This window comes from Cryptotermes secundus, unplaced genomic scaffold, assembly GCF_002891405.2.
Source record: "Cryptotermes secundus unplaced genomic scaffold, Csec_1.0 scaffold41, whole genome shotgun sequence".
Taxonomy (NCBI): Eukaryota; Metazoa; Arthropoda; class Insecta; order Blattodea; family Kalotermitidae; genus Cryptotermes; species Cryptotermes secundus.
In genome coordinates this window covers 457,917-467,621 of record NW_019731215.1, presented here as the reverse complement: position 1 = coordinate 467,621, position 9,705 = coordinate 457,917, and the positions used below count along the sequence as shown (strand labels likewise).

General features: G+C 42.5%; 1 protein-coding gene across 2 annotated transcripts in view; it reads left to right on the top strand.

The window, feature by feature from the left end:
• Positions 1 to 9,705, top strand: part of LOC111866388 (kinesin-like protein KIF14) — a 105,443-nt gene that overhangs the window by 63,748 nt on the left and 31,990 nt on the right. The window lies entirely within an intron of this gene.

The window sequence follows — 9,705 nt, the reverse complement described above, 5'->3', positions numbered from 1 at the left end:
TATGTAGGACGCGTTGGGTAAACTACAATACTGGGTACTGTACAATAGAATTCATTGGTTGTAAAACTACGTAACACCGACTTGAGAAACATGTAGACAAGTGTAAAAAGATAATTAAAAAAAAAAGATAAAGGTATCCCTGTAACAGGCCGTGGAGGCCCATAGGGGTGCGAGAGGTCGAGGTTCCCTCATTATCTAGACATTCGGCTCACAGAAGGCGGTAAGCTTGTCAGCCTTACGCGCCGGCCGCTCTTTACGCCCCAGGAGGATTCCTGGTACTCATTTGTGTTAGAGGCTGAGTCGACCCCAGGGCCATAATGCAGCTGGAAGGATTAGGTCTATTGAAAAATCCAGTAACATCGGAATTCAACCTCGCGACCTTCCGGCTTGTAGCGTAGTGCCTCAACCAACTACGCTACCGCGTGCCCCCGTAGATATGTGTATAAACGGAGAGTAGACGATTGGGTTGCGGATCACAGTGGCCGCGCGGTCTGAGGCATGAACTGTCTTAGCTCGCTTGAACGCAGGATCGTGGGTTCAAATCCCACTGAAGTCATGGATGTCTGTTTGCTTTTTTCTGTGTGTAAGTAGCGGCCTTGCTTCGGGCTGATCTCCCCTACAAGAAGTCCTACCGACTGTGTGTAGGATTAAGAAACTGAAAAAGCGGCCAAGGTTAAACAAAAAGGACTGCAGAGCTGTCTCGAGTAACTTAGTAATAACAGATTCAGGAACGCCATAAGCCTCTTCTCTAAAGGTCGTGTATCTGGAAACAACCAAGCTTTGATATCACATTCAATTGGCAGGCAACACGCAAACAGCGAATATTTCACGCCGTCTGTGTACGTAATCGATACAGTCCACGGTATGTGTTAACGAAACATTCTTTGTTTTGTTTGTTTGTTTTTTTTTTATTTCTCCACTTTATTATACAATCTATCCAGCTATTTTGGATAATAAGTACTAGTTATGATGAGTATAAAAGTAATTTAACATGAAGAACGTGTTCCAATGAACTCGTTCTATATGTGATTTAACTAATTATAATCAACTAGTTAATTGTTTTACAAAATTAGATAGCAAATCTGGTTAACAGTTCTGACGGTTTAAATCTGTGAAGCCTCCTGACTTCTTCTTCATCGTAGAGGTGCGTCGCTAAGGAATTCGGGTGCTTCCGGAGGCGTGCCTGATATTTTTTACTGGAGAGCGTGATTTCCTCGCGTACTGTTGGAATTCCCAGGTCCTTGTGTAGGACGAAGTTTGGTACGTACCATGGTGCGTTAACTAGTACACGCAGTACCATATTTTGGAATCGTTGAAGAATTTCGATGTTGGAGTTGCTAGCGGTACCCCATAAGGGTATGCCATAGGTCCATATCGGTTTTAGTATAGTTTTATATAATAGGATCTTGTTCTCTGTTGAGAGCTCCGAATGGCGTCCCAGCATCCAATACATCTTGTGGAATTTAGTTCTGAGCTGTGTGCGTTTGGTCTTGATATGTTTTTGCCATGTGAGTCTTTTGTCCAGGTGCATGCCAAGATATTTGGCGTCGTCTGCTTGTGGAATTTGAGAATTATTGAGTTGTACTGAAGGGCAGTTGTCATGTTTCATGGTAAATGTTACATGAGTAGACTTATCTTCGTTGGCCTTCATGCGCCATTTGTTGAGCCAATGTTGGATGTGATTAAGGTGATTTTGTAGGTGCAAGGAAGCGATGAGGGGGTTGCTGTGTGACGCCATGATAACTGTGTCGTCAGCAAACGTGGCTGTGGTTGTTTGTTGAGTTGTAGGGAGATCAGATGTATAGAGCAAGTATAAGACAGGCCCCAACACGCTGCCTTGGGGTACACCAGATAATATTGGATACAGGTCTGTGTATACTTCCTGCTGTTTTATGAGGTAGTACCTTTGTGTGAGATAGGATCGCAGTGTGGCATACATTTGATGTGGTAGTGCTTGTTTTAATTTGTAGCATAATCCCACATGCCATACCTTGTCAAAAGCTTGACTGACGTCAAGGAACACTATTTTGTTTGAGAGAGGAACTTTTTGTGGCGTACCTATAATGAAACACGAGATTTGTCATGCTAGTCAACACTCAGACCAAGCCGAAGGTCAATAATTAATAAACGTACACCTTCTCAGTGCAGGTAAATATTAACCTTGCGTTTAGTCTGTTTACGTTCTTGCCCCGTCACTGTAACGAGGGACAATATAGTAACTCATAATTATTTAAAAATGTGGCAAAATTAAAATAACTTGGAGCATGTTACTTTCTGACAATGCCTGTTTCATTCAGTCCACACTCATTAACATTTCTACCTCCTATCTGAAAACGTGAAGACGGAAATTATACATTTCACAGCTGTTCATATACGTGCGAAGCTTTATGCCTCATCATAAGGGAAGAAGATAGATTGCACGTGTTCGATAGCAGAGTATTGAAGACAATGTCTGGACGTAAGAGACAGGAAGCAACAGGAGTAACTTTCATAACGAAGAGCGTGATACTTCTTATTTGTCCTCAGATATTAGAGCAATCAAGGAGGATGAAATGGGTGGAACTTGTAGCACGCATATGAAAGGTGAGAAATACACATAAAATTTAATCGGAAATTCCTCAGAGTACAGACAACTTGGGAGACCTAGGAATAGACGGGAGGGCTCTATTGACATTGATCTTAAGGAAATGCGATATGAGGGAGTGAACTGCATCCAGGATAAGGACCAGAACAGCAATGTCATGAAAGCGGAACTAAGTTTAACGAATGTCCGCTTATCAAGAAAGGGTGTACGCCATAGAAGTAATTACGTTGTGTCTTGCTGTTCTTCTACGGCTGTATGTTGGTTTAAGTGTGCATGTAAGAACAATACTTATCTAAATACTTGCTCTGAAGGCATATAGTTATGGAGGTAAGGCTCCACCGTTATAGACGAAGGAATGAGCTCGCCTTGCGTTTTCATCCTCATAACGTAGAATAAAGAGCCTCTGGTGCCCACTGGATAGGAAACTGGATTGGTAAGAGAACGATTCTGCACGTGATATAGGCCTGGGAGAAATATCCATAAACTTTTTAGAACAGCAGTCGTTTAGGCTAGCGACTTTACTGAGACTGGTGAGAAAAAGGATACCTTTCAGCTTTCGCTGGCGGGCGGGGAAGTAAGTGTTATTATAATAAGCTTGTGAATATGCCACTTTGAAGCATTTGTGGTACTCAAAAAAGCGAGCAGTTGGAGGTCTCTTTAGTCTTTCGCCTTTTCTGAAGAATCGATCTCTGGTACATTTGATGCTGGAAAGTTTCCAAAGCTCTGTTTGACTGTGATACGTAGGTCTACACATTCTGACTCACTTTATCATAACGGCAAAGATGTTAGCAAACTGATGTTATTCTAGACGTGATCTGACAGCACGTAGTTCGAATTTTGGCGGGCAGACTTGCTATTCCGGCTCACGTTTTTGGTGGTTTTCCTTAGTCCCTCCCCATTTTCAAGGAAATTACATTAGCTCTCCGTTTGTTTGCAGTTATGACTATGGAAATTAGTATAATTATTACCATAAACATACCCACAAATTTTATATGACCCGTGGCGATTAAATGAAATTCTGAGGTTATGTTTGAAAGCTTTAATTCCTGCTAGATTCACTGTACTGCGTAGATCGACGCATTCGAAAGTTCTTTACGGTGCTTTTTAATTCGTACTTAATATTACAGTTCCCAAGTGTGATAAGTATAGATAGCGATACGTATACAGGGTCCCACAGTACACAAACAAACGTCTTTTGTTATTGGTGCTTGTTATTGTAATGAATTTCAACAATATCGGATTCCGTTATCTTCTATAATTGATGGCTTATCTGTCACAGCGATGAAGACTGATTATGTTGATAATGAGTTCGTCTTCTGTCTCCTTCCCTTTAGCAGTAACCTGTATGAAGATACAGATTAAGTTTGTTTTAAACAGCAACGACGATACATCGAGTAATGGAAACAGCAAATTTACTCGTAAGACAGCTGTCCTTGGACTTTGAAACACGCTTACCGTGTTAAAATTAGAATTGGTATAGCACTCAGATCGTTAAAGCAGAAGAAGAATTTTAATTAATAGTATATGCCCCTTTGCCAGTCACGGTAGCCATCTAAGGCATGCATTGTCTTCGCTCGCTCGGAAGCCAGGATCGTGGGTTCGAATCCCACTCAGGGCATGGATGTTTATGTGCGTTTTTCTGTGTTTGTGTACAGGTAGAGGCCTTGCGACGAGCTGATCACCCGCCCAAGGAGTCCTATCGTATGTATAAGATCTAGAAAAACCGAAGTGAACGAAGAAGTTCATGGAGGTAGGCCTAGGCCCACCGGGGCTGTAGTGCCAAAGAAAAAAAAAATGCCCCTTTACTGTGAGGAGCTTCTTTCAGCCATTTATCTTTTAGCTACTGCAGTAAGGTTCATATCTTGGGCCGTGCCATAGATCAAGCGCTTAGTCGCTGGCTTCCCACCGCGGCGGCCCGGGTTCGATCCCGGGTCTGGTCAAGTGTGATTTGTGGTGGACAAAGGGGCGCTGGGGTAGGTTTTCTCCGAGTACTTCGGTTTCCCCTGCCAATCTTCATTCCACCAATTGCTCCACAATCACCCTCATCTATCATCTGGGGCTGGTACAATAGGCCAGAAGTGGCCGCAGTACAAGGGGCTTAGTCCCACCCCACCAGCATTAAAGAAAGTTCATATCCAAACACTCTGTCCGCAACGACATTGCCAAGGCAGCCCAGCTACAAACATGAGCGTTTTACCCAGAAAATTGTATACTGTTGACAGCTGTTGGGCTGGATAAATAAAACTTCAATGTTAGCATAGTTGGTTGAGGCACTATGCTACAAGCCGGAAGGTCGCAGATTCGATTCCCAATGAGGTTATTGTATTTTTCAGTTGGACTAATTCTCCAGCCGCACTATGGCCCTGAGGTCGACTCAGCCTCTAACAGAAATGAATACCAGGAATCATCCTTGGCCGTCTGTGAGCCGAATGTCTAGAAAATGTCGGAGCCGCGACATCTCAAAAACCCTGTGGGCCTATACAAATGCTCATTTAAAACATTTCACTTAATTTTTGGTTGTGCTTATTTCATTTGACATAACTTTGGGCAAAAATTTGGTGAGGCTAGATTAGGTTGTTGGGTTTGTTTAATGTTGGATGTCGTGTTCTTAATTTGGATTAGACTTCTTTTAGTTCCTACATGTCAGGCGCAAGTATAGTCATATCACTATTATTCCTTTCTGTCTTACAGTTCTCGGTTGCTTTTTTGTTGTGGTCCAGTTGCTGTCTTATCTGTTAAGGCGCTTCCACATTACTCGTGCTCGTGGTCGCCAGGCTTGTGCTCGTCGGGAGACTCGTCTGGCTTTTACCTGTGCTCGTAAATCTTCGTCCACACTACTTCAATTGCTCGCCAGGCTTTGGCGCGTGAGGATCCGTATATTTACTCGTAGTGTGCATAGGCTATAGTCGTATTTTAATTTATTGGCTATAGTTTTTTACATTAAAATATTTAAAATTTGCTTGTCTCGTAGCTTGTCATATCGTCCACATTACTCGCGAGCATAGCGAGTCACACGAGCACGAGTAATGTGGACGCTCCTTTAGAGTGCACTTCTGCCATTTATATTGTCGTCACTGGCCTAATAACACATCACGCAGTTACTGCTGCGGCCGACGTCGGCTTAAATTTGTAGGTCTTTGTGGTTTCGGTTTCATTGTGTTTTGAAGCGTATTCGATAGAAATATTTCTGGACTTCAGTGTGACTTAACCGGTAAGGGCTTCGTTAGCCTGAAGTTCTCATCCTTTGATCCTTCCTGCGCATGTGCTTCGTTATGACTCTGCTCATTTTATTGCTTATGTATACAGAGTGTAACTGAAAGGTGCCTACAAATTTTCAGCACCAGTTACACACACCAAAGCAAGAAAAAATATCCACATCAGTATGTGTGTGGAAACGTTTAATTTGTGAGTTACAACTGAAAGAACGCATTTATAATAAACGCTCAAAATGTCCTCCATGAAATTCAGTGCACGTCTCGACACATCTAGACCGCTGGATCCGTTCAAAGATGCTGGGGTAGTTTCTGATAGTCTGACAGGCATCCACAATGCGACGGTGAAGTGCCTATTCGTTGCCACCAGGAACTGCATAAACAGGGGTTCTAGGTTCTAGGTGTCCCCATAGGTAAAAATCTAGAGGATTCAAATCTGTTGTACGTGGAGGCCATGCAGTGGGTCCTCCTCTACCTATCCATCGGTCATGATAGGTGTTACTGAGAACATCTCGCACAGCACAACTAAAATGTGCCATAGCACGAATTAAATGTTTCCGGACACATGTTGATATGGACTTTCTTGTTTTGTATATGCCCAAAGTTTGTTCGCACCTCCAGTTACACCTGTATGTCGGTTGTTGTTGCCTGATAGTGTGCTAATCTGCGAAGTTCTCTGTACGGATTCAGTAAATTTTAGATATAGTTGTTCCTGTGCTTAACTGATTAAGCACTACGCCATGAAGGTATATGGAGGAGTGGATGTATAGATCCACATTTTCTTGACCTCGGCACTAGCTGGAGGTGAGTGGCCAGCTTTACTCCCCAGCCGATTTACCCCCGGGGAAAGAGCCCCCAGTGCCCATTGGATAGTAGGTTGGATGGACCCCAGACCCGGTTTGGACGACGTGGAGAAGAGAAAATTCTTGACCATATCGGTACTCGAACTCCGACCCCTCGGTCATCCAGCCCGTAGCCAGTCGCTATACCAACTACGCTATCAATGCTTCTATCCAGTGAGTTAGGTTAGGTTAATTCAGTCATAATATAAAGACATGCGCTTCTGCCAGTATAATACAGCAATTAACCTCTTAACATTTCACGAGGTCGTTGTCTCAGCCAATTTAGATTCTGGCGTCAACTTAGGCGTCGGCGTCTTCTACTGTGAAACATCCGTGTTGATAGATAGACCAGCTTGTAGATATGGACAGGAAATAATCCGAAGATACTCACTCACTCATGGAGCTGAGCCCTTCTTGAGAAGCCGCCACTGTGCAGCTATTCAAGAATTTCTATGTATTTTATGGAACCTGAAGGTTCATTACCGTATTCACAAGAGCCTTTCCTTTTCTGCAATGGGAACTCACTCACTCACTCATGGAGCTGTGCCCTTTTTGAGAAGCTGCCAATTATGCAACTACTCAAGAACTTCAAACATTTTATGGAGCCTGAAGGTTTATTACCATGTTCACAAGAGCCCTCCACATGTCCCTCTTCTGATCCAGATCAATCCAATCCACACCATAGCATCCCATCCTATCCATTTTAATATTGTTCACCCACCTAAGTCTTGGTTATCCCAATGGTCTCCTTCCTTCCAGCCTTCCCACCAATATCCTACATGCATTTATCTTCTCCCCATTCGTGCTACATGCCCTTCCAATCTCATCATCCTTGACTTGACCATTCTAATTATACTTGGAGAAGTGTAGAAGTTATGAAACTCCTCATGCAGTTTCCCCCAACCTCCTGTCACTTCATCTCTCTTCGGCCCAAATATTCTCCTCAACGCCCTGTTCTCAAAAACCCTCAGTCTATATTCCTCCCTTAATGTCAGAGACCAAGTTTCACATCCATACAGAACAACAGGCAAAATTATAGTTTGGTATGTTCAAATTTCGACGTTTTTGGACATCAGACGAGAAGACAGAAGGTTCTGGACTGAACCTGAAAAAGGCCAAAATAAATAAAATTGTTGAAATACTGGAGTTCAACCTGTCGTGTTCTAGACAGATCTTTAATCAGTGAAATTTCACGTTTGAAGGTAGAGAGAGCATAGAGAGAGACATTCTAATTGTCCCGTTACAAGATTTTCAACAAACAAGCATCAAGGCCAGCGAGAGGGGCAGATAGCTAACAGTGTATTACTTGATCACGTGGTCACCTTTTATGCAGAATGCAAACAGCCAAGCGAGATTAATATTCGTTGTTAAACGAGAGATTTTCCACTACATTGCCACAATGTAGAAAGATTTAAATGTTGATGAGTTGCTTTGAAGTACACCCTTGATGAGGCCCTGATCTTGACATCGTGTGTATTTTCGAATTTCTTCTAGTAAAAAGTTACGTTTGTTATATGAAGAGAATACATGACCCTTTTCTAAAATTCACGTGTCTTCTGAACTGCATAATTCGAATTGTTTAACTTTGCGTCAAAATGTTTAATTTGCACGCCTGTGAATATTATTAAATAAAGGAGGTAACCTTACATTGGTTGGCGTATTGACTTTCTTCTTCGCATATTTATTTTGCTTATTCTGCACTGTTCGTGGGGAGTACCTGTGGGAGGATGTACATCAGCATCGCGAAGAGCATAAAGTCAACATTCCAAGGTGTTGAATGGCGTTTAACTTATGTACAGCAACTAATCCTATTCGAAAGCGGTGTCCGAGCAGATAGATTGTTTTTCCGTCCGTTCGACGCAGTTAAACATCAGACAGGAGTCATAATGAGCGAGACGCGCAATATTACTGCTGTCCCAAGGGGACAGTTACCCGTTATTCGTTTTTTCAGAAGGCACGTAACCTTCACTAAGGTTATTACGTCGTGTGCCATACTTGCCATTGCTTGTGTGAATAAATTCGTGTCTAAATGGAGTATAAGCTGTCACGCGGCAGTTAAATGCTAGGTGGACTGCAGAATAACTTATATGCAGTTTAATTGGCCAAAGAATGTCACAGTAACGTAACACAACTATCAAAGCGTACATAGTGAATTTTAGGTTTCCTAAGATTCTTTGTTTAAACAGTTTTATAAATTTATATTTTCAGCTTACCTTGCAATGATAAGTAACAACTAAAACTTTATCCCAAGCAGATAAGCAACTTATTGACGTTTTGGGCTTAGTGTTTGTTTCCTATTATAGGTAAAGTTAAGGCAAATCTATCCCTGTGACAGGCCGTGAAGACCCATAGGGGTGTGAGACGTCGAGGCTCCCACATCTTTTAGAGAGTCGCCTCAAAGATGTCGGTAAGGTTGTCAGCCTTACGTGCCGGCCTTAATTTACCCCCCAGGAAGATTCCTGGTACTCATTTCTGTTAGAGGCTGAGTCGAACCCAGGGCCATATTGTGGCTGGAAGGATTAGGTAAATCGAAAAAATTCCATGACCTCATTGGGAATCGAACTCGTGACCTTCCAGCTTGTAGCATACACGTAGTGCCTCAACCAGCTATGCTACTGTATTGGTACGTAACCCAATTTAGATTTTCATGTTTTGTTTGTAAGAATGAAGTTGACGGCGTTTCTTTAATCTTGACTATTAGAAATACTTATTATTATTATCATCATCATCATCCTTAGTGGGATGCCACTACTGCCAATTGTACCAGCCCCAGATGATAGATGGTGATAATTGTGTAGCAATTGGTGGAATGAAGATCGGCAGGGAAAACCGAAGTACTCGGAGAAAAAGTGTCACTTTGTCCACCACAAACCCAGGCCACTGTGGTGGAAAGCCAGTGACTAACAGCCTGAGCTATGGTGTGACCCTATAAATACTAAGTACTATCCAGGAAATGAAACCGGGCATTGGGTGTGAGAGGTATGGGCATTGTCCCTAAAAGTAGACAGCCGTTCAAGAATACAAAGGTACATGGGGCATTTCAGATTTCTTTTATTTACCTTATTTA